This window comes from Mauremys mutica, chromosome 7, assembly GCF_020497125.1.
Source record: "Mauremys mutica isolate MM-2020 ecotype Southern chromosome 7, ASM2049712v1, whole genome shotgun sequence".
Classification (NCBI taxonomy): domain Eukaryota; kingdom Metazoa; phylum Chordata; order Testudines; family Geoemydidae; genus Mauremys; species Mauremys mutica.
Window position 1 is genome coordinate 92152339 of NC_059078.1, and position 26716 is coordinate 92179054.

A 26716-nucleotide genomic window follows, 5' to 3' on the forward strand; every position below is an offset into this window, starting at 1 on the left:
CTGATCCATGACTGGGTCTCCTAGGCACTACCACTGTACTGATAAATAATAATAAGCATTTCTTGTAATTTGTTCTGATGATACAAACTGTGTGACAGCCTTCAGTGCACTAGTATTTCATTCTTAAGTAGGCAGGCAAAGATCACTTTTTGTCACTAATATTAAAATTATCTAATCTCTCTAGGTTTTGATATTCTATACATCTCATGGAATCTCTGCAAAAGCTGCAATTACATATATTAGTTTGTTTGTTTGTTCAAAGTAAAATTAAAATGAAAGGCCCTTCAGTCTTAAATTAATGACGTTTTTAGAGTTGTTGAAGTGTTAAAAAAATAAACCTATATCTCAAACTTGGGCAAATTCTGCCCCAAAGTCAGGTTTAAAACTGAATTATATCTCCCAAAAGAGAGAGATTATTTAAAAACGCTGACAGCCACCAGAGATAATGTATTGGCTTGAGTGGGGTCACTATGTTGATTAATATAGAACAACATTTTTATGAGTGTTCACTCTTGGGTGCCTACTTTTGCCTACTTTTCAGTTATTGAAGTTCCACAGCTCCCATCAATGGGCACCCAAAATTAATGAGCCCCACCCCGGAAAACTTGGCTATTAATGATGAATACAGAAAACTGATTTACTTATACCATAACCTTTGGGCCAGAATGCTCTTCTTAACTGCTAATTTATTTGGGATTGCTGTGTCACGGAGGAATTCAAATCTCCTGGTATCAAAGAGTTAAAGGGGAAATCATCCATTGCAAACTATCATTTACAGCAGAGCACTTTACTAATCACGAGATGTTCAAGAGTGAAGCAAGAAAGAGCTTGAAAGCACTTGCTTTCTTGAATCTGCTCATTATGTATTACACTAGAGGGATGTAATAGGTGTTAGAAAGTACCTAGAGAGCATTACTTAGAAAAAACACACTTAATAGAAATATCTACAAAGACCATGTGAATTAATTCAGGAGATGGGTAAGCGCAAGAGGGAGGTAAGCCACTGAACTAGTTGTAGTCTCCTAGGGAGAAGTGGGAAGTGAGAACAGTGCAGTTTCCCCTCCTTTCTTTAATTTCTTCCAACACCTCAATTCATTTCTCTAACAGCCACTGCTGAAGGAAGCTGTACTACTCTATTATCCTCTCCACTTCTCTGCTGCTCCTTTGTCCAACCTCACACACACACAGAAAGTGGCAGTATCAAAGAGGATCAATGCCTGAATTCTGAGTCTGCTTTGTAGCACCTACTGCAAGCCAGCATTGTACACACAGACTTTCCCTTATCTGCTAAAAACTCACCGCTGTCTTCCAGTAACCTGTTTCAGAGATAAGCATCCTGATTTTATGGATGGAAAGCCTGGTCAGCTCCTTCATGGGAAATTCCACGAGATGATAGTTTTGCTATATGTCCGTGTGAGTCAAACAGAATCTATGCATAGTGCAGCAATAAAGAGCTGGTAATATCTGTGATTTGGAGTCAGTAGTTTTTAAGTACCAATTTTGTTTTATTTTTACCAGATGTTACCTGATAACTCTCACACTATAGAAATAACTGATCTCTCTCTCACACAGATGTATTCTTTGTGATGTGATGTGATTTCTAATATTTTCATGAAAAGTATGCACAAAAACATGCTGAAAAATTCATTAAACAAAAAAAGGTATGCTGAAAACGTTTATTATCTGGTGGATATTTGGCCTGTAAATTATGGCCTGTTATCGTCAAATAAATTGGAATTTGTAGCCTACGTCCTAACAGCAAGGTATGTACATATACAAAATCATTGCTGCAGTTGGAACTAATTGGTGCCTTTTCTGACTTTCTCAGCACTGTTAATTTGTACATAATCAACATATATAGATTTATGCAATGGAGGAAAACAACACTTGTTTGTATACCTGTCGTAATATTTTTCAGACCTTAGCTATCCTCTTAGTTACATCATCCTGTTTAAGTATTTCTAAGGTATCTGTTCTGTAGAGTTCCTCTGTTGGATTTCATACTTGCTAATCTAGAATTTTGCACTGAAGGCGAAGTCTTCAAACATTTTATTTATTCAATGTATAGTACTTTTATTTCAGAAAAGGTAAAGATTTTCTTTGAATATTGAATAGAACTGGTTGGGAATATTTTTCAGTTGAAAAATTTCAGTCAAATATGGGGTTTTGTCAAAATCAAAATTGTCATGGGAAAATGTAAATTTTAACACTTTTTTTAACAGGAAACATTAATTTAGGATTGACATTTGACAAAATGAAACATTGAATTTAGGATTGACATTTCAAAATGAAATATTTTGTTTCAAATGAAAATGTTAGAATTTTTGTTTTGACATTATGTACTCAAAATGTTTCAAAACATTGATATTTTCCTTTTATAACCCATTTTGTTATAGAAACACATAGAAATGTAGGCATTTCATGCAAGATAGAAATTTCATTTTCTGAACAGCTCTTATTTTTAATCAAATTGCATATCCATGTTAAGTGAGAATCATTTTTCCTCTAAATCCATGGTCAAAATGCCTCCAGAGCTGAGAAATATTCACATGAAAAGAAGTACAAACCAGGTGCTGCAAGATATATTGTGCTCCTAATCTCTATGCCCTGGTACTAATGACTTATGGAAATTTTGTTCATAATATAGGATAGTGTTTTTGCTGGGTGAGGAACGCCTTCTGCGTTGACACTTCATTATTATAGTATGTTTTTGCTTAATATTCTGACTTCTTAAACATCTAATTTCTCACACTATTGCATGTTATTTAGAACTACCTTCCTGACTACACAAATTAGTCTGTAGACAAGAACAGCAATATTTTGTGTTAAATGATCTAACCCAAGTTTTGAGAACTGAAGATACCCTCATGCACTTAGATAACTTCATGGGAGGAACATCTGGTAGGAGTCGAAAGGATTCTAAAGCTTTTTAAGGAGTCAGGGTTTAAATGTGCAGGAAACAAATGTCAGTTTGAAAGAAATTACATCATCTGCCTAGAACGGAGGTCTTCAATCTGTGGGGTACACCCCCTTAAGAAGGTGTGGAGTAAGGTTTGGGGAGCACTGCTGGGACCTGCAGCAGCCCCCATAGGGGGTGGAAAGGGAGCGCTGCCAAGCAGGGACGGTGCAACCTATTAGGCAACCTAAGTGGTTGCCTAGAGCACTAGCATTTGCGGGGCGGCATTTCAGGTCCTTCGGCGGTGGCCGGATCTTCAGCTGCCCCGGTCATCATCGGCATTTAGGCGGAGGGACCTGAGGCAGGGGAGCGCAGAGAGGGCCGCCTGCAGCAAGTAAGGGGTGAGACCAGAGCAGCGGGCCCTGCCGGAAGGCAGTATCCTGAAGGGGATGCCGCCGAGCAGGAAGCAATGCGGGTCCAGACAACAGAAAAGGAGCAGAGGACAGACGGGACACCACAGGCAGAGGGTGCTCCACCAAGGACTGAGCTAATTCCCCGGAGTCACCAGCAGGAGGCGCTGTGGTGGTGAGTCCCAACACCATTACAGTACCCCACAGGAAGGAATTCCCAAGTGTGCCTTCCTGAGGTCTCAAAGGGGTTCTACACTTGAGTGGTGGCAGCGTCTACCAATCCAAGGTCAGAGAAAAGCTGTCACCTTGGGAGTTTAATACCAGCGTGGAGTGGCCAGTATTAATTTTTAGAATCCTTGCAGACCCCCAGCTTCTGCACTTGAAGTACCAGAGTGGAGAATTGGCTTTGACAGCCGCCCTCAACTTAAAAGACATATTTCCATTTTTCCAGGGCACGGGCATTTACTCTGTTTTGTGTTGGGCCACTGACATTTTCATTTCATGGCACTTCCCTTCAGTCTCTTGTCAGCCCCGAGAGTATTTACAAAGTGCATAGTGCCAGCGGACGCTTACCTGAGGTGCATAGGGGTGCAAATGTATCTGTACCTCATTGACTGGTTAATAAAGGGCCAATTCTGGGATCAGGTGTGGTATCATCTCAACCTGGTTTGCTCCACCTGTTGTAACCTCTTTCTCGCTGTTAATATGCAAGAAAAAGTCGACCTTAATTTCAGTGCAATGCATAGAGTTCATTGGAGGAGTTCTCAACTCTACTCAGGCCAGAGCCTTCCTCCCTGAGGCTTGGTTCAAAGTCATGGTGGACCTGATCTTGTGCATGCACTCCCACCCTCTCACCACCACTGACATGTGCCTGTAATTGTTGGTCCACATGGTGGCCTCCACTTATGTGGTCCAGCACATGTGGATCCACCTCAGGCCCCTGCAGGCCTGGCTGGTGTTGGGCTACGTCCCCATCAGACAGAGTGTGGACCGTGTGGTCGGGATCTTGGACCATGTACTGTCATCAGTCACATGGTGAAAGAATCCTGCATTGGTGTTGGAGGGAGTTCCCTTTGTGGCTCCATCTCTGTCAGTGTCCCTCATCTCCGATGCTTGGGGTTGGGAGCTCACCTGGGCGATCTCCACACACAAGATTGTTGCTCAAGTCATAATCACTCCCTACACATCAAGGGCCGGGAGCTCAGAGCGGTTCACCTGGCCTGCCAAGCCTTCCTACGTCACACAAAAAGCAGCATGGTCCAGGTCCTGCCAGACAAGACAGTGGCTATGTTCCATATCAACAAGCAAGGCAGAGCCAGATCATCTGCCCTTTGCCAGGAAACCCTCAGGCTCTGGGACTTCTGTGTACAACACGACATCCATCTTGTAGCTGCACACCTCCCCGGGGCCAGGAACAATTTGGCAGATTGCCTCAGCAGGACCTTCTCATCTCACCACAAGTGGTCCTTCCATCTGGAAGTGGTCAGCATCATTTTCCAGAGGTGGGGAACTCCCCAGTGGACCAGTTTGCAACCAGGCAGAACAAGAAATGCTAAGTTTTCTGCTCAATTCGGGGGAATCGACAAAGACTTACTGTCAGACACTTTTCTGCTCCTGTGCCACTAATTCATAAAGTCCTCATGAAGATCAAGCAGGACAGGGCGAAGCTGATTCTCATAGTGCCGGCTTGGCCACGCCAGCACTGGTTTGCATGATGCTAGATCTCTCGGTGGCTGCTCTGTTACAGCTGCCACTCAGGCCGGCCCTCTGTCCCAAAAGCACGGCAGTCTTCTGCATCCCGGACGGGTGAGTGCGCTTTTTTTTTTAAGTGCCCCCCTCCCCCCCCCCCCCCGCGGCAGTCCTGATATTTTCCCCTTAACATCTGGTCACCCTAGGCCAGGCATCAGCATTACAGAAAATGAACTGCGGGGGGGTGGATCACAAATTGTTAACTCGCAGGCAATATGATGCAGTTGCATAAAAGGCAAATATTATGTTGTGTCCAGTTTTTGAAGCTACACATTAGGAAAGATGTGGACATATAGGAGAGAGTCCACAGGAGAGGGGGGCGGGGAAGGCTTAGGTCAAGTTTTATGAGGAAAAATTTTAAAAGAAAACCTGGACATGTTTAGTCTTGAGAAAAGAAGACTGAAGGAGATAAGTCTTCAAATATGTTCAGGATTGTTATAAAGAGGACTGTAATCAATTTTCTCCATGGCCACTGAAGTAACAGGCTTAATCTGCAGCAAGGGAGATTCTAAGTAAGATGTGAAAAAAAAATTCTAACAATAAGGATAGTTAGGTACTGGAGTAAGTTATCAAGGAAGGTTGTGGAATCTGCATAACTAAAGGCTTTTCAGAAAAGGTTAGAAACACATTTTTCCAGGATGGTCTAAGTATATTGAATCTACCTCAACCTGCTGGGATGGACAAGATGATATCTTGACTTACCTTCCAGCCCTACTTTTCTATGATTATATGATTTTGCATCCACTGTGATGGTAATTGTTGTAACTGAATGGAGACTGACAAATTAATTTCATATAAGCCATGTGCCTCCAGATGGTAACAAATTTAAGTCATTACTGTCCTGGACTGGATTCAGACCTGCAACCCATTGCGGTATCCTCAGCTGCTGCTACTACTATGTTCTGCTACAGTAATGTTCAGACAATGGCCCTAAATAGCCTCCTTCCCTTGTCCACCTTGGTTTCCCAGGATTGTCCTGTATTTTAATATAGTTAAAAGAAGCACCCAATTCAGTGCTCCCCAGAAAAGTCCAAAAACTTTCTCCCAACCTACGGAACAAGGCTTGGTCACATACCTCACTTGCTTCCTTCCAGGTTCTTACAGAAGCATCTCCAGGTGCCTGTTCTGTTACTATTGAATTGGTGGTAATGCAGTATCCCAGTTCTGGAGACAAAGGCTTGTTTTCACAATCATTCTCTGCTCTATGTATTCTCAACAACAGCATTGCCAGCAAGGGCAGGATGGGATAAGAGGTTTAACAGAATGTGAGGGGAAGATGTGAGGAACCTCTGTATTGCAAATCTTTTGAGACTCTGAATAAAATAGGTAACCTAAAATATTAAAGTAACCTAAAATGTATCAGAATGTGAACACAATCATCCAGTAATCCCCAGACTCATGACTCACTTGGACAATTTATGGTATAATCTTTTTTAAATGCTGGTATGACCATGAGTTGGCCTGGATTCCAAAAGTGTGGAGAGAGAACAGGTCACATTGAAGTCCAAGGAGTTTCAGGTGCTTAGCACTTCAAAAAGTCAGATTAACTACTCATTAAGTCTGGTACAAATTGTTACTTTTAGTTTGTTTTCCTGCTCTAATAATTATGGAATGAATATCTTATGACTATTTAAAAATTAGGTGCAATAGATGACTGAAAATAATAGAGCCATCCATGCTGTTGCTCTGCTCTGGATCTTTGAACTATAAATGTTTTAGGTGTCAGACACCAAGAAAATTATTAGAGCAAATGGAAATCTCTTCTCGCAGAATAACATCCTAACAAAGATTTTTGTACAAAAGGATTTCAAGAAAAAAATCTGTTTCAGGAGAACCAAAATGGGATTTTTTGGCTTCCCAGCTGCCCACCTGAAAAGCTCTTGTCAGTTTCACTTTTTAGAGGTCTTGAGTCCATTCTGCAGAAAGTGACATTAACAGGAGCCTTCTTGCATAGCTTCAGGGAAGGCAGAGAGCTAGGGACCTCATCCTCCCTCCTCAGCTTCAGAACTGGAGTCCTCCCGGGCACTAAGCCTCTCCGCCAGCTTCAGTAGCTGGAGAGACAGAGAGCTGGAGTGTTCAGCCTCTGCAGCCCTGGAGCTGGGGAGTAGGCAGAGAGTCAGGGAGTTAGGCTTGGCTGCCATTCTCTCTGTAGTCAGAAAGTGAAACTGACAAGAACCTTTCAGCGGAGCATCTAGGAAGCTGTCATTTCCATTTTCCTAATGGAAAAATGAAAAAAGGGAGGAAAAAACACCCTGTGTAGTAGACTGTAGTAACAAAGACAGCCTGCAAGTGGCAGCATAAATTTGAAAACTGCAGAAATATCTAAACATATTAACAAATTGTGTTTGGTACATTGCAAGAATATTTCATGACCCAGGGGACCCAACAACTGGAAGACTGTGTACATCTACAGAAATGCCCATCAATAAGAAGTGTATTATTGAGAGATGCATCAACAGCACTAAATACTATATATGTTGGTACACTGTGTTCCTGAGAGAACATAATTTCAGTGTTTAAATCCATTATCATAATGTCAAAAGTGTTTGTAGTACTCTACTGATGTATGAAAATAGGGACTTCAATCACCTCATAATTCATTTCTAACTAAAGTATACCACCTTGTTTGCTACTGAGCTCTCTGGGAGGTATTTAGTAGTAGTGGAAGAGTTCATTAGGCTAGGTGCAGACCTACTTTAACTCACAGTGACCAGTGACATATATGCATCCCATTCCCTCTCTGTAGAGCCTCTTCTAATATAGTCCTTAGTATATTGCCCATTTGACACTGAAAAAGTAGACAGCCAAGTATGTAGAAGATATGAGGGCAGGTTTTAGGGATTAAATGAATAATCAGGTGGCATTAAACCTAACTGGTTAGCTAGCTCCATAGTGAGGGTAAAGTGGGAAGAAACATTTCTTTGGACAGATATTGTGGTGTGATCAGGCTGTGTAGCCTTATCTAAACAGATGGGAAGGTATGTTGCATGAAGACTTGTGACATCACCAGTGGTGAGCTGCAGCCGGTTCACACCGGTTCGCGGGAACTGGTTGTTAAATTTAGAAACCCTTTTAGAACCGGTTGCAAAGGGCTTTTAAATTTAACAAAAGCTCCAGCAGCTCCCTGCCCTGCCCCCGACCCCAGCTCACCTGGCTCCAGCTCTGCCTCCTCCTCTGAAGGCTCCCCGTCCCGGCTTCCTGCCAATCAGCTGTTAGCGCGGGAAGCCTGGGTGAGCTGAGAAGGAAGGCAGCTTCCTGCAGGTGAGCTGGGGCGGGGAGGCACAAGGAGGGCTCTAGGCACCGCGTGTCCGGCCCCAGCCCCGGCCCCGACCCTGGCCGGGCGGCGCGGCTCCGGGCCAGTCCCCGACTCCGGCCGGGCGGCGTGGCTCAGGGCTGGCCCCCGACCCCCAACTCCGGCCGGGCAGCGCAGCTCCGGGCTGGCCGCCAGCTCTGGGCTGGCCCCCAGTCCCGATAGCGGGCCGGCCCCCGATTTCGGGCTGGCCAGCGGCTCTGGCCCAGCTCCCAACTCCAGCCCAGCACCCGCGGCTCCCAGCCCCGACTCTGGGTGGCGCAGCCCCCATCTCCAGGCAGCGCGGTAACGGGGGCAGGGAGATGGTGTTTTGGATAGAGGGCGGGGGGTGGATTAGGGTCGGGACTGGGGGCAGTCAGAGGGCAGGGAACAGAGGAATTGAATGGGGGCAAGTGTCCTAGGGGGGCAGTCAGGAAGGACCAGGGGTTGGATGGGGTGGTGGAAGGCAGTCAGGGGCAGGGGTTCCAGGGGCAGTCAGGACAGAGAGAAGGGGTGGTAGGATGGGACAGGGGTCCCGGGGGGCCATCAGCAATAAGAGGAGGGGTTGGATGGGGCAGCAGGGGGCAGTTAGGGGACCGGGAAGGGGGGTGGATGGGGCAGGGGTCCTGGGGGGCGGGGCAGGAGTCCCGGGGGGCAGGGGGGCACAACCCCCTCGTGGGGTGAGGAGGAGGGAACCAGTTGTTAATATTTTGGTAGCTCATCACTGGACATCACCAACACAAACCTATTGGGTGTCTCCCTTGACAATAATGTATACAATGCAGCTTTGAACCATAGAAAAATACAGAATCATGTCAGCAGCTTGGTACTAAGACAAATTAGTGAGCAGGCTTGAATGGTGATGTGGTTCTATTTGCTCAGGCAACAGCACCGTATTAATTGCTGCTAAAATTTAGCCAAAGGGTGATGTGGAGATCCTAGACAATCACCATGAAAACATTTTATTGTTGTTGTGTGGCAGAGGAAAAAGACTGAAAATATAACACTGGAGAGAGAGCCTCGTGTATAATCAGAGGCAGATTAAGATTTATTGGGGCCATAGCACAACAAACATTTGTGCCCCCTTGTAAGTGTATGGGACTCACCCCTGCGGTGCTTCCTGCTGGTATCTTCTGGGAATTAGCTCTCCAGCTATCAGAGCACCCTCTGCAGGCTGGTGTACCGCTTTTCCTGGTCCCCGTGTCCCTCCCGGACCCAGTGTCCCTTGCACACCAGAGTGCTACCCCCTGGCAGTACACCCCTCAGTCTCTGGATCTCCCCTCCCTGAGGAACCCCCACCCACTATCCACACCTTGTCTCAGTCGTAGGCTACTGCCAGTCACAAACTATTCCCTGCTCCCTGGAGCGGATTGCAGTATAAGCCACTCATCACAGGCAAGGGGGTTTGGACCTGCTGCCTACCCCTTTTGGGCTGTCCCCTGCAAACCCAGTACCTATTTGGCCTTCCACTAGGCCGCAGCCTGGGGGTATCCAGGTTGGAGCTCCCCAGGTCCCTGGGCCTTTCCCCAGTCCTGCTCCACCTCAGGTACCTTGGTACACTCCTAGTAGCTAGGTCCCTCCATCTCAACAGGCTGGAGGGAGAGTCTGTCTATGCACCTGGCCCACCACCTCTTATAAGGGCCAGCTGAGCCCTGATTGGGGCATGGCCTCAGCTGAGCTTACTTCCCACTCAGCCTGGGAACTGTTGCAGCCACTGCCCTCTCCTGGACTGTTTTAAGCCCTCTTAATGCCAGAGCGTGTGACCACCCGGCTACGCCACCACCCCTCAAAACCCCTACCCCTGGGGCTAGCGGGGACTCATGGCCTGGGCTTCCCAAAGTTGGCCCTCCAGGGCCACCCACTTCCTTTCAGAGGCCTCCCAGCCTCGGGCCATCTCCCGGGTCTCTGCCTCAGTCTTCCTGCGGGCCAGCTCCGCAGCCTCTAGCTGCGTCCGCAGGTCAGGTTCCCCCAGGCCCTCTTCCTTCAGGGTCTGGATCCATTTAGTCTCTTGGATGTAGCCCACCTGGGCCCCAGCCTCTGGCTGGGCCCACTTAGTCTGGGTTTCCTTATTGGAGACCGTCCCAGTGACAGTCTGGGTCTCGCCCTCCCCCGGGATCCTCTTCGTCCCGGCAACCGACTCTGCCTCTAGTTCTGGCCCTTCCAGGGCCACAGGCACCTCCTCTTGTTGTCCCTCAGTTCCCCTGAGGGGGCAGTGCCTCCTAATGTGTCCAGGTGTCCAGCAACTCCAGCAGGCTCCCCACCTCTGTGCTACCCGGGACTTCTCGTGGTCCAGTCAGGGTCCCGTCCCTTTGCCAGGACTGACATGGACCGTCCACATTGGGCCTGGGCATGTCCACTGTGCATGGCCCTGTCGCCCACAGGCCCAACAGGTCAGCGACTGCCGAGGTTTCCTCACCTGGTGGACCATCTTTGGGACCTGCCCTGATCCCTGCTTGGGCAGCGGTGCCCTGTCCCCACCCCAGTAGGGACAGTCCCACCTTAAATGCCCCATCTGTCCGCAGGCGTGACAAGCCCTGCGCCCTTACACAGGCCTTCTGGCCTTGGCACTCCACTTCCCGTCCTGCTATCGGTGGCTCCTCCAAAACTCCCTCTGGAGGAGTTTCACCAGGGCCCGCTGCTCCCTCACCAGCTGGGCAATCTGTCCATGGAGGGCCTATTGCACCTCCCATAGTCCACTCTGGATCTTCCGGCCTCCTGCAGGTCATCAGCCCCCGTCCACCAGGGGGGACTGACACCGGGGCCCACCCAGGGACAACACCTGGGGTCTCCCCATAGAAAACCCAGGTGTACTCGGGATCCATCATCCCCTGTATCTCTGGGCAATAGTCCCGCTGTCCTTGCCCTGGCCTCTTATATCGGGGTGGACCGCACATACCCACATTCTCCACCACTTGTAACTGGGTGGGACTCACCCCTGCGGTGCCTCCTGCTGGTATCTTCTGGGAATTAGCTCTCCAGCCACCAGAGCACCCTCTGCAGGCCAGTGTCCTGCTTTTCCTGGCCCCCGTGTCCCTCCCAGACCCAGTGCCCCCTGCACAGTGGGGTGTTGCCCCTGGCAGTACACCCCTCAGTCTCTGGGTCTCCCCTCCCCAGGGAACCCCCACCCACAATCCCCACCTTGCTTCAGTCGTAGGCTACTGCCAGTCACCAACTAGCCCCTGCTCCCTGGGGCAGACTGCAGTATAAATGCCACTCATCACAGGCAAGGGGGTTTGGACCTGCTGCCTACCCCTTTTGGGCTGTCCCCTGCAATCCCAGTACCTATTTGGCCTTCCACTAGGCTGCAGTCTGGGGGTTTCCAGGCCAGATCTCCCTGGGCCTTCCCCCAGCCCTGCTCCAGCTCAGGTACCTTGGTATGCTCCCAGCAGCCAGGTCCCTCCCTCTCAACAGGCTGGAGAGAGAGTCTGTGCTCCTGGCTGACCACCCTCTTATAAGGGCCAGCTGAGTGCTGTTTGGGGCTTACTTCCCCACTCAGCCTGGGCACTGCTTGCTCGCAGCCACTGTCCTCTCCTGGGCTGTTTTAAGCCTTCTTAAGGCCGGAGCGAGTGACCACCCTGCTACACCCCTACATGCCAGGGACCCAGGGGCGCTGGAACTGGGTGGGCAGGACCCCTCCACTATTACAAGTAGGAAGGCCATGCCCACCCACAATTTAACATGGGAGTAGTAGCCTTGGGCAGGCATGGAGCTGCAGTGGCAGGGGCTGCACTTTGAGCGGGGGAGGTGATCAGCTCCTAGGGTGACCAGATAGCAAGTGTGAAAAATCAGGACAGTGAATGGGGGGTAATAGGAGCCTATATAAGAAAAAGCCCCAAATATCGGGACTGGCCCTATAAAATCAGGACATCTGGTCACCCTATCAGCTCCCCTCCTGTGAATTGCAGCTCCTGTTTCCCTGTTGGGGACTGAGGTGGGCATTAGTCCCCTTGCCACAGGGCTCTTCCCCTGCTCCTCTTCCTCCCCACCCCAAGGCTCTACCCCCCTGGCCAGGCCGGAGGCGAGCTGTCATACTAAGAATGGCCCAGGGATTCATGGACCCTCCACCTCCCCAGGGGGTGGGGACACGGACTGGAGTCTGCTCTTGGGCACTGAGGACAGGAGGAAGGTCCAGGGCTCTCCACAGCAGCCCAGGCTCCCTTGGTGGCTCTAACCACAGCCCAGCTCTGGCTTCTGGCCTGGCCATGGGTTGGGGCCACAATACCGGCACTGGTGCCCCGCCCTCAACAGGTTCTGGTTCTCCTGAGGGGGCCCCCAAATTGACTATGACCCCTAGGCCCAAGCCTCATGGACCCATACATTAATCCTCCACTGTGTATAATCCCTCAGAGTCCAAACACGTGTTGAGAAACTCTTTCAACGCACCCTGGTCAGCTTTGTGAAGGGAAGTCATGACTCTAGGGCAGTGTTTCCCAAACTTGGGATGCAGCTTGTTTAGGGAAATCCCCTGGCAGGCCAGGCCGGTGTGTTTACCTGCCGCGTCCGCAGGTCCAGCCGAAGGTGGCTCCCAGTGAGAGATGTGCAGGCCGCCGCTTCCAGCAGCTCCCATTGGCCTAGAGCAGCAAACCGCGGCCAGTGGGAGCCACGATTGGCCAAACCTGCGGACGTGGCAGGTAAACAAACCGGACCGGCCTGGCGGGGCTTTCCCTATGCAAGCAGTGTCTCAAGTTCGGTAAATACTGCTCTAGGGTATATATGTTGCAAAAGAAGATGTGTTCTTAACTTGGTGTAGCTAAACTGTAGTAGCAAACTTGGGTTAAAATAACAGCAAAGACTCAGCATCTCAGCTTTTAACTTGGGTTAGCAGATCAAGTTAAAGCCTGTAGGGGAACCTGGGGTTGAACTCACTAGAGAACTTACAGCAGTGAAGCTCTGCCTCTCTATGCCGACGGGAAAGAGCTCTCCCATTGACATAATTGTATGTTGGCAGGAGAAGCTGTCCTGCTGAAATAGCACTATGCACGCTACCACTTACGCTGGCGAAACTTACATTGCTATGGAGTATGTTTTTTTTCTTACCCCTAAGAGACATAAGTTTTGCCAAGATAAGTGGTAGTGTAGACATGGCCTTAGTCTTCTCTGCTACTTGAACCTGATTTAGCTATAATGAGTTAGCTAACCCAAGTTAAGAATGTACCCTTTTTTTGCAATGAAAATTTACTCTTAGCCCTGGTCTACATGGGACGGGGATCGATCTAAGTTACACAATTTCAGGTATGTGAATAATGTAGCTGAAGTCAACGTACTTAGATTGACTACCGTGGTGTCTTCACCATGGTGAGTTGACTGCTGCCGCTACCTTGTCGATTCTGCCTACGCCTCTCACAGTGCTGGAGTACAGGAGTCGATGGGAGAGCGCTCTGGGGTTGATTTATTGTGTCTAGACTAGACTAGATCCCCGCTGGATCGATTGCTGCCCGCCGATCCAGCGAGTAGTGTAGACATACCCTTAGATTCTGTTCCCAGCTTTGGGGAAGAGAGCTGGATCTGCTTGTTAAAACAAGGAGAGTGGGTTAGCCCTCAGACTACAGGAGGGTTACTAGTTCATATACTTGAAGAGTCATCTTCTCACCAGTAGGTTGCACTCCCATTGCTTCCTGCAGGTCTAGAATTGGGGCGGGGGTGAGAAACTTGGGTAGCATGCAGTATTGAAGGAGAGAGTAGCAAGAGGCCTTTATTGAATCTGTGTTTGTTGATAAACTTCCTTCAATATTCACCAGCTCCAAAGGAGAAGCACACTGTAGCTACTTTGTTACTCCTGAAATGAACAAAGCATTCTGTCCTACAAGCTGTCTCAATTCCTGAGAATCAATCATTGAGGCATGATGAGGTTTTTTTCCAGTTCCCGTGCTGTGCACTAAGGTAATTCAGACAAAAGGAGTCCTTTACTGTCTTTTTTATCTTAAGGGTATTGGATTCCTCAGCGTAAGTGGGAGATTGTGAAAATTGCTTTTGCAGGAAAAATAAAAATAAGTAAATAAAAAGATAACTAGGGCCAAATGCAGAGCCAATTTACACTCCATTAAATTCAGGTTTCTTTAGGTCTACTTACACCTACTTGACAATGTGTAAATGAGAGTAAAGGAATTAATGTTGGTGTAACTTATACACTGAGGAGCTGTAAGCATGTCTAAATTAAATCAGGAGATTGCTTGATTATTAATACTGTCTTACATCCTTTTGTTAAGAACATTTCTATACTCTTACTCTGGCCTCTTGGGATACACGTTACACCAGTTTACTATACTTTATATATATGGAGATATACCTATCTCATAGAGCTGGAAGGGACTCTGAAAGGTCATCAAGTCCAGCCCCCGCCTTCATTGGCAGGAGTAACTACTGATTTTTGTTCTAGATCCCTAAATGGCCTCTTAAGGATTGAGTTCACAACCCTGGGTTTAACAGGCCAATGCTCAAACCACTGAGCTATCCCTCCCCCAGCTGTATTTCCTTTACACTTAAATAGAATAGAACTTCAGAGTTATGGACACCTTGGGACTGGAGGTTGTTTGTAATTCTGAACAAAACATTATGGTTCTTTCAAAAGTTTACATCTGAACATTGACTTGATACAACTTTGGAACTTTCCTATGAAGAAGAGAAATGCTGCTTTTAACCATCTTAATTTAAATGAAACAACACAGTTTCCTTACCTTGTCATATTTTTTTTAAACTTTCCCTTTATTTTATTAGTAGTTTACATTTAACATAGCACTGTGCAGTACAGTATTTGCAGGGTTTTTTTGTTTTTGTTTTTGTCTCTGCAGCCTGATTGTATACATCTGGTTACAAATGACCGGTCAGTTCATAACTTTGGTGTTTGTAACTCTGAGGTTCTACTGTACTTTCAGCCATATTAAGAGGCACTGTGTAAGATAAACATCCGTATTAGTAAGTGGGTATATGTCTGAGGGATCCAAAAATATTTTAAGTTGATGTAACATGCACTTTTAGGGGGAAGGAGAGTCTGGAAGTCAGTGAAGGGTTTCATCAGTTCAGGTGACCTAAACCCAATTGGTCTATCCTTTGAACTCAGTCAAATGCTCTGTCTTAAAGCTCTTATTTACATTTCAGAAATACAGTTGGTAGATGCAGGATGCTTATATCTCTAATAAATAGATGCAGAACAAAAGCAACCAAGTGCTTACGTTTGGCATGTATCTTGCTGGTTCCATGTTCATTTCTGTTATTTAGCATTTTGTGTCTGATTACAGCTAGGAGCTAAGTCAACTGACACCGTCTATCTTTTCTGCTTATTTTTGATTGGCCATTGATTTGTTTAATATCCCATGTGCATTCTGTCCTATTTACTGTAGTTCAAGTGTCTATGCTGTCTAAAGCTTCCTCTGTTTCTTGCTCTTTCCCCTTCCTCCTTGCTCTTGTAGAGATATATCATACAATAAAACCAGAGAAAAAAGTAGCCAAGCTTATGTGACACAGAGACTTCTCAGCAAATGGTCCCCTATTCTTTGCAAACAACTCTCACCTCAAACCTGACAAATTCACTATACGAGACATATCTTACAGGATATTTATCCATAGAGAGTAATATGTAAGGTATGTACAGAAAGCTTGTAACGTGTCAAGATCCATAATCGTTGTAAGAGGTATGTATGGGTAACATTTTAGGAATATTGTATTTGTATTGAAAGTAGGCTTTATGGACTTGGGTTAAAAATTAGTCACCAAGGGATAATATGACTCAGTAATGGCCAACTCAGTCAAGAGGGAGTTGTCTCCCCACCCTGTGTGACCAGTGATGCAATGCAAGACACAATTGTTTAGCCTTGTTCAATGCCAAGACTTCCAATGGAAAATCATCAGAGGCAACTGCAAAGAACTGAAACCGCCTGAAGTTAAAAAAATAATTTTACATCAAGATGGGTTCGCCCTGTCTATGAATAGAAACAAAAGACTGTTTGCAGTATAACACAAAAGAGGGAAAGGTCCTCACTTAGGAAACCTCTTGTGGATGTTTTCATGAGTGTTTGGATCTTGGTTTTTGGGAAATCAGCCAGTTCTGCAACAGACTTAACTTTTTGGGGGGAAACCTATTTTATAAGATAGAAAAGGTAACTATTAATAAAGGGTAGACCCAAGTTCATGTTTTATAGTTTATTTTGTGTTGTAACCATTTGCTTCCATCATTTTATCTTGCCTCTGATTAAATCTTTACCCTTTCTTAAATAAATCTGCTTTTGTTTTAAGTGTTCACAAATGCTGTATAGTTTACAGGAGCTATGGTTTAAGGTTAAATTGGGATATACTACACCTTTGGGGTCAGAGGACCTGGATTTTATGTGAATAGCCAGTGTCAGGGGTGGATGTCACAGGGGACACTTCAAAGGGACTCAGGGACTGAGGGTACCTATTAATCTCCAAGGTGAAGACAGGGCTGGTATAGCCAGAAGAGAGTGCTTGAGTGTCTGTCTGAAAGTCTGGTAGTGGTAGGGAGAAGAAACCTAACTAGGCACAGGCAAGACTCTCTCACACAGAGGGCAAGGGGTCACACACAGTCCAGGATGCCCTGAGAACTGTCACAGCTTGTGATCACCATAATGTTCCCAGATGTTCAAAGGTAGTCATCATTAGTACTGTGTTACATTGTTCACCTTCTTGTTAAATGTGTGTGCGTGCTCAGTAATGAATAAGCAGAGAAAGGGAAAAGATTGGATCAGTGAGTAGCTATGCCAAGCTATGACTGTAATATAGCCAGCAATCCACAGAGTAATTTATGAGCCTCTTCACTTAATAAAGACTAGGTATTTGATGAGCTGAGACTATAGTTCTGTAGTGTAAAATTCATTGGCATCAGAATGGTAATACCTATTCAATCTCTTAGGTTTTGCACATATAAAACACACAGTATCCTGTCTGTGGTGGAAATGGAAGGATCCTCAAACAGCTTCACAGCAGAACATTCCCTTTAGTGATTTTTAAGAGGCACTTGACAAGGTCATGCAGTTTTGAGGCTTCCTAATCCTATTTTCTTTAATAATTTCAATAGTTTATTTTTGCATATTTTTAGTCATAAAAGAATTCCTTGAGTGCTTTATGGTCAACTATTGTTTATACAAGAAAATATTTAATCTCTATTCCATTTATCTCTGAGATCTGCCTGTTTTCACAAAGTATTTTAAAGTTTAGTTCAAGTCCTATAACTTTTAAAATTATACTTTCTAGAGACTTAGTATTTGAGTGGACAGTTGATGAGGAATGAGTATACCTGTTAACAAAGTATTTCTTAAATTACATAGCTATTGTTTTTAACCAAAATAACCTTTAAGAAGTGTCAACTGGATTAAGTTTCACAGATGCTTATGAATGGGATGGGCTTTAGAGGCAGTTAGATCACGTGTATAGAGCATTGTACTGGAACTCAGGAGACCTGGTTCAGTTCCTTGCTCTGCCATCACTGGTCTGTTGGATGATTTTGCCCAAGTCACTTCACTTCTCTGTACCTCAGTTTTGCCATCTGTAAAATGGGGAAAAACACTGACCTCCTTTGTAAATGATTTGAGATCTACTGATCAAAAATGCTATATAAGAGCTAGGTATTATTATTTATATCTGCTGTAGGTTCCTAGTTAAAATACAGTCCAGTTAATGATTAGCCAAACACTTTTAATATTTGATGGCCTGTATGAAAAAAGTTGGTGATGCCAAGTCCACTTCCTAATTACTATAAGTCCACATCACAATTATCACTGTGTTGATAGTTTCAGTAATTACTAAATGACCCTGGAAACTAAATCACCATTTTACTCTGGAGGTCAGTGCAGAGACATGTTGGCATGACAATGTGAGGAAGTTTACTCTACTCTGCACATGTTGCGTATGTTCAATAGCTAAATATTTTAACTTCAGTCCCCAGGGTTGTTAATGCAACCAGAGTGTCAGGAACCAAGGCATGGGTGGTCAAGTCCAATGGTTAGAGCCACAGGCAGTCAGGCCTGAATGGTCAAGATGGTAGCCAAGGTGTGGAGCCAAGGCTCACATCAAGGACTGGAGCATAGGATGGGAGATGGAGTTAATAGCCAGGAACCAGAGAGCCGGGTGAGGAGGCAGGAACACAGAATAAGTGAGGATCTGTCTCAGCTGCAGATCAAAAACCTACTTTGTTGTACAGACAACTTCCTGGTACTCCTACCAGGCTGAACTAATAGGTCTGGGCCAATCAGAGATCTTGGGATGGGCTGCCAGTCCTCTCTACTGAGGCCAACATGTCCTGCAAGGACTGGTCCCCTAGGTTTTATGCAGCACTGTTGGTGGCGGCGGCGTGAAAATGCTGCTTCCCCGCAGACCTGGGTTGAACTCCCCAAGTCCTCACACAGAGGAGGCGGATCCCCTATAGCTCTCTGCTCCCTAATCATGATTTAGTTTGTTTGCTCCCTTCCCCCAACAACTTTCACTAAATGTACTACGTTACTCTATCTGAGAACTCCTTCCAAGACAAACTGAAAATTAAAGGCCTCCAACAGAAAACTGTTTCAGTTTGTATGTTCATTTCATGCTCACTGTTTGAAGCTATGATATGCAAAGTCTTATTAATTACACAATTACTTAACCATCTAGTTTTTAAAATAACAAAAAAGCTCCTTGAACTTACTGTAGCCAACAGTAATGTTTCAATAAATCAAGAAAATTGTTTCCTGATGTAATTATTTACTAGAAATTATAATCAACTTTCTGTATGCTAGTGCTAATTTGCCCAATTTATTATTTGAGTTTTTATTTTAATTTTTCATATTTCATACTGTATCCCTGGGACCTTCAAAAGCGTAATATAAAGTTAAATGGTTCTAGTATTCAGTTTCAGATTTAGAGAGTCTCTTTAATTCAGTCTGGTAGCTGTGTTAGTCTGTACCAGCAAAAAGAATGAGGAGTGCTTGTGGCACTTTAGAGACTAACACATTTATTTGAGCATAAGCTTTCATGAACTAAAACCCACTTCATCAGATGCATGCAGTGGAAACTACAGTAGAAAGATATATATACACAGAGGACATGAAAAAATAGGTGTTGACATACTAACTCTAACGAGAGTAATCAGTTACGGTGGGCTATTATCAGCAGGAGAAAAAAAACTTTTGTAGTGATAATCAGGATGGCCCATTTCCAACAGTTGACAAGAAGGTGTGAGTAACAATGGGAGTGGGAATTAGCATGGGGAAATAGGTTTTACTTCGTGTAATGACCCATCCACTCTCAGTCTTTATTCAAGCCTAATTTAATGGTGTCCAGTTTGCAAATTAATTCCAATTCTGCATTCAAACACCAGTCAGAAAACACTTCAACCTCCCTGGTCACTTGATTACAGACCTCAAAGTCACAATACTCCAATAAAAAACACTTCAAAAACAGACGCCAACGAGAACCTGCAGAATGCCTCCTGCACCCCAGTCCTCTGCCCCAGGCTCAGTCCAAAGCCCTCTGGGTTGGGGCCTCAGAGAAGGGGTGGAGCGAGGCCTCAGGGAAGGGGCTGGGCAAGGGTGTTTGGGTGATTAGACAGTTGGCAAGCCTATTGGGGTGCCATTGTGTTATGTGCTGTATTAACACAGACCCTGCTCTAAAGTGTTTACAGTGTAAACAGACAAAAGGTGGAAAAAGGGAACAGCATACCAGCAATCAGATGGAGGGGGTAGCTAGACTTGCCAGGGAGTCTGGCAGTCTCTCTGGTTGGTTGGTTGGTTGGTTTGTTTTGTTTTAAGCTCTGTGTTGTGTAGATGTGCTCTGAGAAGAGTTAAGCAACTTGGTGCCAAAAAGATACAGCAGCCTGGAGCCTTGTTTATACTAGGTTTTCTGACATTGCTATCACCAGAAACAGTAAGGGAGAGAACCATTATGGAACCAGAGGTGGTAATGGTGGGAAACGTTGGGGGGAATTGTACTGTAGACAAGGCCTTATACAACAAAATGCAGAAATATCACATGCCTAAGTATTGCTGATCATGTCCCTGTACAGTAAAACTTTGTTGGGTGCTCTCCCAGTACAACATAGTCTCTTACAGACATAGCTAGTGCTGTAGGTTTGGTTTGTTTTTCCAGCAGTGGACCAGATTTTAGATGTATTTGCCCTACCTCTTTCTACTCTCTTGTTATAGAGGTAGTTGCAATTAATTGTGGCTTGGAGCTAGACACAGTTGTGCCTATTCCCCAGTAGGTTGTTGAAGATCAGCCTGGTGTAGCACAAGTTAATAATTTTATAGCTCTCTAATAACAGCCTATGGTCTAGTAAGCATAAAGTCTATGCCTTTAAAATCTTACCAGTTTTCCATTTAATAACTAATATGAGATTACCCCAGTATTTGAAACTTCCTTGTAGCTAAACCAGGGAACTGTAAGTAGAAATAGTTATCTATGGCAATTGGCAGGTTTAAAGAGACCAGTGTATCTGCTTATTTTATTGGTTTGGGATTCTCTCTATAACCAGATCCAGGGTTGACTTAGTAGTGCCTTAATTTGAAGATGTTAGGTAGACTGCAGTTAGCATGAGCCTCTACTGCATGAGCTAAAAGCCAACTCACTGTTAGCTAAGGCTGTAGAGCACTCATTAATCTAATCTTATCTATCTGTCTCACTCTCTGTGGTCTTGGTGCCAGGAGGTGTGTGGGTTACATAGCCAATAGAGGAAACAAGGCCTGCTATAAAGGGAAGAGTACAGCATAGGGAAGGGAGGAAGAAAGGCCTAGAATAGCAAGGTGGTGACAGTCCTCACCAGCCTCCCTCCAAGAAATAAGATAGGAAACGGAAAGAGATTGCAAACCCAAAAAGTGAAGGGCTGATAGGCTTAATTGAAGGTGAAGGTCCAGGAACTGACCTGACTGAGAGCAAGTCAGTCAGGAGAAGCTGAGGCCCCTAAAGAGACCACCCCAAGAGGCAGTGATGCCTAATCTGAACCACAAGAATGATTAAAGCATTAGAAAACATGCCTTTTTGTGATAGACTTCAAGAGCTTAGATTAACAAATAAAAGGTTGAGGGGTGACTTGATTATAGTCTATAAGTATCTACAGGGGAAATAAATATTTCAGTCTAGCAGAGAAAGGTGTAACACAACTCAATGGCTGGAAGTTGAAGCTGAACAAATTCAGATTGGAAATAAGGTGTAAATTTTTAACAGTGAAAATAAATGATCGCTGAAACAATTTATGAGCGTCATGGTAGATTTTTCATCCCTGACAATTTTTAAATCAAGATTGGATTTTTTTTTCTAAAAATTTGCTCTAGGAATTATTTTGGGGAAGTTCAATGGCCTCTGTTATTCAGGTCAGACTGGATGATCACAGTGGTCCCTTCTGTCTTTGGAAGCTACATGAAGCCAGAAAGGACTGATGATAACCATAAGACATTTAACACATTACCGGACCATACTGCAGTTAAAGACCACTATATCAGTTGGTTTGTGCTATAATTTTGTTTTGTAAATTTTCATTTAAAAAAAAATTTCAGTTGCTGACAGTTATGTTTTGAGATTGTTTTGCTTAGTTAACAGTCTTCTGTCTGTGATATAAGGACTGTTAGTCAATGAATAAGTAAACTGTGCTTAGGGTCTTCTGGTCCTGTGTATATATATATTTTTATACCACATATGTAGTTCTCTTATATTTAGAGACTTGTCACAGATTCTCTTCCTACTAATTCTTTCCCATTTATGAATGCTGATCAGTGGATAAGCTTCAGCCTGTGAAATTGTTGGCAAAGGGAATTTCCCATTTGATTTTTAGACATTGAAAATGGGAGATAGTGATTGTCCCCTCTTTTTCTCACAGAAAACCCTTCAAATCTTTTTACTATTTTTATTTTGCATGAAAAATGTTTTTTATTAGCTCTTATGTTCTTTCATGTGCATTTCAGTTTTAATACTGTTCAGTAGTGATGAGCTGCTTTCTTTAAGTAGAGGTTTGGCAGCAAGCAGGTATTTGCTACTGAGGCCAAGTTGTTAATTTCACTTGCATAGAGTTGTTGTTTTTCTTATATAATCAAAGTCAAAGGGGACGTGACAGAATTTTCTCTCCTATAGAGGCAAAGAGAATAAATATCAGTTCATTTTTGAAGCTTTAGTCAAAGCAATTCACTTTGGAATTGGGTTGGAAGAACAGAAGAGAAAGGGATTCATATTTAAATTAAAATCTATGTTCTTGATTTTGGCATAAATAGCAAGGTATTTTTAAAACATTTGCAATTTCATTTTCTTGTATTTTGCAATTGATTTAAACTGCAGTACTGTTCACCTCCCTGAGTCAGATTTCTTCATCTTTTGAATTTGTTTTCCTGCAAAGGAAAATTAAGTAGATTAATGAGTGATAAAACACCAAGAGCTTTTCCCAAATATACACATGAATAAAGGCAATTGTGAGATGTGTGAGAATATATTGAAAAACTCTTAATCAACCTAGAAACCCTTTGCCATACCCCAAAGAAAAGGAAGTACTGTATCAGGAAGAGCTTTCTTACTTTACATTTTTGAAGTCTTGGCAGTTTTGTGCTAGTATTTATAAAAATCTAACATAATTCCTTCTACAGGAATGATTAGTGAAACAAGCTTTCTACTTTCTGTATTGTCTCGTATATGTACTGAGAGAAGTAGCAATATCATTTCCTATTGATCTATATAGACCAATATGTAATGCAGTTCCGAAGCCTTCACTTTTATTTGGAATTAAAATAAGTCATTTAATTGGTGAACTGTATTAAATACCTGTTCCATACAAACACATGTAATGTGACTGTTTTTTTAATGAAATTGTACAACTAATGCTCAGCATTTAAATAGCACACTGATAGTTCTTGACACCTACTCATAACCTAATAAGTTTGTAAATTTCTTCAGAATTTAAGATAAGAATTTTTAACAGCAAAAAGTGTAACCATATGTCCATGGCTACACTTGCAAATTTGCAGCGCTGCAGCAGGGTGTGAAAACACACCCTCTCCAGCGCTGCAAATTGCAGCGCTGCAAAGCGCCAGTGTGGTCAAAGCCCCAGCGCTGGGAGCGCGGCTCCCAGTGCTGTACGTTATTCCTCACAGGGAGGTGGAGTACGGACAGCGCTGGGAGAGCTCTCTCCCAGCACTGGCGCTTTGACTACACTTAGCGCTTCAAAGCGCTGCCGCGCGCTTTGAAGTGCAAGTGTAGCCATAGTGTGAATACAAGCTTCTCAAGTATTAATTGATTTTTAATTACTGTCAACCTGAATTTTAATGTTTATATATGCAGTGTTATAATTGTAGCTGTGCTGGTACCAGGATATTAGAGAGACAAGGTGGGTGAGTTAATATCTTTTATTGGACCAATTATTGGCGAGAGAAACAAGATTTCGAGCTACACAGAGCTCTTCTTCAGGTCTGAGAAAGGTACTCAAAATGGAACAGCTAAATGCAAGATCAAACAGATAATTTAGCATAAGTAGTTAGCACACATTCTAAGGGACAATTCTAGGTGTAGTGGCTCTTTAACAAACATCACAAGCACCACAATCTCTCTACAGAGGAGAGGACAGCAATAGGGTCTCTCAGATCTAACCACCAGATAGTGATCAAACTGGCAGACACTCTGGCCATGTCTACACTAGCGAGCTTACAGTGGCACAGTTGTACAGATGCAGCTCTGCCACTGTAAGATCACTTGTGTAGCCGCTGTGTGGGATTGGGAAAGAGCTCTCTTCTTAATGTAATTAAATCACCTCCAACAAGTGGCGTTAGCTATCTCCTGCCGACATAGTGCTGTCCACAACAGCACTTCGGTTGGTGTAATTTATGTCGTTCAGAGGGGTAGGGGTTTTTTCATACCCCTGAGCGACATAAATTATATTGACAAAAGTGGTAGTATAGACATAGCCTAACAATCATGGTCTTAATAAAAAACCACTAGATTTATGGCTTATTACAGTAATCTGTAATCTACTAAACCCCCTTTTTGTCCTATGACTACAGGGGTGTTAACAGGCCACTTCTCTGTGAATGGTCTCTTAGTTTAGCATTAGTTAGCACATTTTCTATCCATTTGATCTTGTCTTTAGTTGAGTACCTTTCCGAGACCTGAAGAAGACCTCTGTGTAGCTCGAAATCTTGTTTGTCTCACCAACAGTCAGTCCAATAAAGGTATTACCTCACCCACTTTGACAATGTTTTTATATAGCAATTTTCTGCCAAAGGTCTCTGAGTGCTAGAGCCTAAAATGATGAAATTATGAATTCTGACCATTCACCTCAGTAGAATGTTAACTCTGAAAACACTTCCATTCTGTTACTTGGATGTGTCTATGCTAGGGTTTCCCTCCCTCACTCCCCCCCCCCCCCCCGCCAGTTTCCCACTCTTGCTAGACATAGTTCAACTCCCCTAGTGATATCAATGATTGGAATACTAGCACAGACGCAACTCCAGGCAGCTGTCAGCATTTTAAGTACTTGTTAGCTAATCCTGCCCTTAGCAGGACACTGCTAGCATTAGCAAGCAGCTGTTTACACTCAGTGTCCTATCTATATCAGCACTCCCACCATTGTTCCTGCTTCATTTCTGTTTAGAAAAACAAATCCAACCAACTGAGTTCTGGAGGAACTTTTGCTCCACTCTAAAGATAAGTCACATCCTCTTCTGAAAGCAGCATTGCTGAGAGTAGGCATCTTAGATAATTCCTATTTCTGCTGTATCACACCCATTTTGTCAGATTCACCCTCAGACATGAGACTCTTTATCTCAATCACAAGTTTTACCTGGGTTGGGGGAAAGGAGCAATCTGTGGGATAGGGGAGTACTATGAATAATGGTTTCTGCATGCTTCTGATATCTGTGCTGTTACCCCTAGGGAAGCATTCTGCAACTGGTACTTAAAACAGGAATATGTACAAATATTTATAACAAGTTTGCTATAGTGTAAGTTTGCTTTGTTTATGACTATATAAAGGACTGTGTAATTCAGGTAAAGCAATATTAATCACAAAGCTCTAAAACATGCTCTTGTATGGCCTCCCTAAGTATCTTGTCTGCCTCCCTTTTGACTACACTGTTTACCAGTAATTCTGACCCTGGTTCGTCATCCCTCATCAAAAATAATGAAGCCTGACAAATGCAGCTTTAAATCCTACAGCTTTCCTCCCACGGTATTTGTACACCAGCCTTTTCTCCATGTCCATTTTTGGACTTCTGGACATAAAAACAAATAATTTTGTCAGACTTCTTTTTTCAGAAGGGTAAAGCATTTGGGAGTTTCTGTTTTAAGCAGTTTTAGCTGATTTTTTGAATGTGCAGCTTCACCAACTCATGATTTTATAGCAATGTCGCAATCCTCATCAATCTAGGCAAGTTTTTGTTGTTGTTGTTTTTACTGTTTCTGGGTTTTTTTTATAGGAAGACAACAACATCTTATCAAACTGAATGCCATAAACAGGACCAAACATTTACTACATGGAACAAATCAGATACAGTGTTTATATGGAACTAATCAAATATCTGACTCTGAGAAACCATAACAATTTTATTCTATTAAGACTGGAATCAGAGTGGTGATAGATACATTCGAAATAGACACACATACATTTTGAAAGACATTGTGTAATACATCAGTAAGGACATAGATAAATATTATAAAGGATTTACACAGCTTGATTTGGATGGGTATGGAGAAAACTTTGAGTAGCAACTTGAAGTATATTTTGCATTGGGTGGAAATTCCAGACATGTCTGGTCTTTTTTTTTTTTTTGCAGTTTCCATGAAACTCTTGCCCAGGTTGTCTGGCAGAAGATATTTCTGGTCCTGTTAAAGACCTGACAGAAAATGATTGACTGCTATGCAGGTGATTATTCACCAATGCCATAATCTCTTTATCTAGTATGTTACATATACATACAACTTGTGGCTCCCTTTCTGAATTTAAAATCAATTTACACAAATTTAATAATTTTAACGCAAAAATAGCGACTGGACTTATATAATAACTTCCTATTTAAGAGGGATCATCTCTATTTTAAGCAAAACATTGATAATTTTTGTATCAGTTTTGTGAATTCTTACTATTTGTGCAGTGCTAATAGTGTTCCAAGAGTTCTATAGAACACTGTAGTTATGTCTGTTGTACTTCACAGTCTTTGAAATGGGTGATGTTTACCTCTTAATGAGACAATAGAATGCACTTTACATCTATTTTGGGAAGAGGACCAGAATGGTGCAGGTAGTAGTAAGAAGCAGGGTATAAAAAGCAGATCGATATTCATGCTTTGTCTCTGTTATCCTATTTTTCAGCATTTGTGCAGCTGCTCCAGTGCTAGCAAAGGTGTATGCTCTAGTTTAAACTGGGCAAATGTGTTCTTACCACCGTGTTATTTCAGAACAGAATTAGATGAGATGAAGGCAAAA

The 26716-nt window shown here is 43.9% G+C and overlaps 1 long non-coding RNA gene across 1 annotated transcript in view; it reads left to right on the forward strand.

Moving 5' to 3' along the window:
- Positions 1 to 26145, forward strand: part of LOC123374957 — a 282723-nt gene extending 256578 nt beyond the window's left edge. The window contains exon 4 of the long non-coding RNA XR_006581268.1: positions 26068 to 26145. This is a non-coding gene — a long non-coding RNA (uncharacterized LOC123374957). The remainder of the gene's footprint in view (positions 1 to 26067) is intronic.
- Positions 26146 to 26716: the final 571 nt, after the last annotated feature.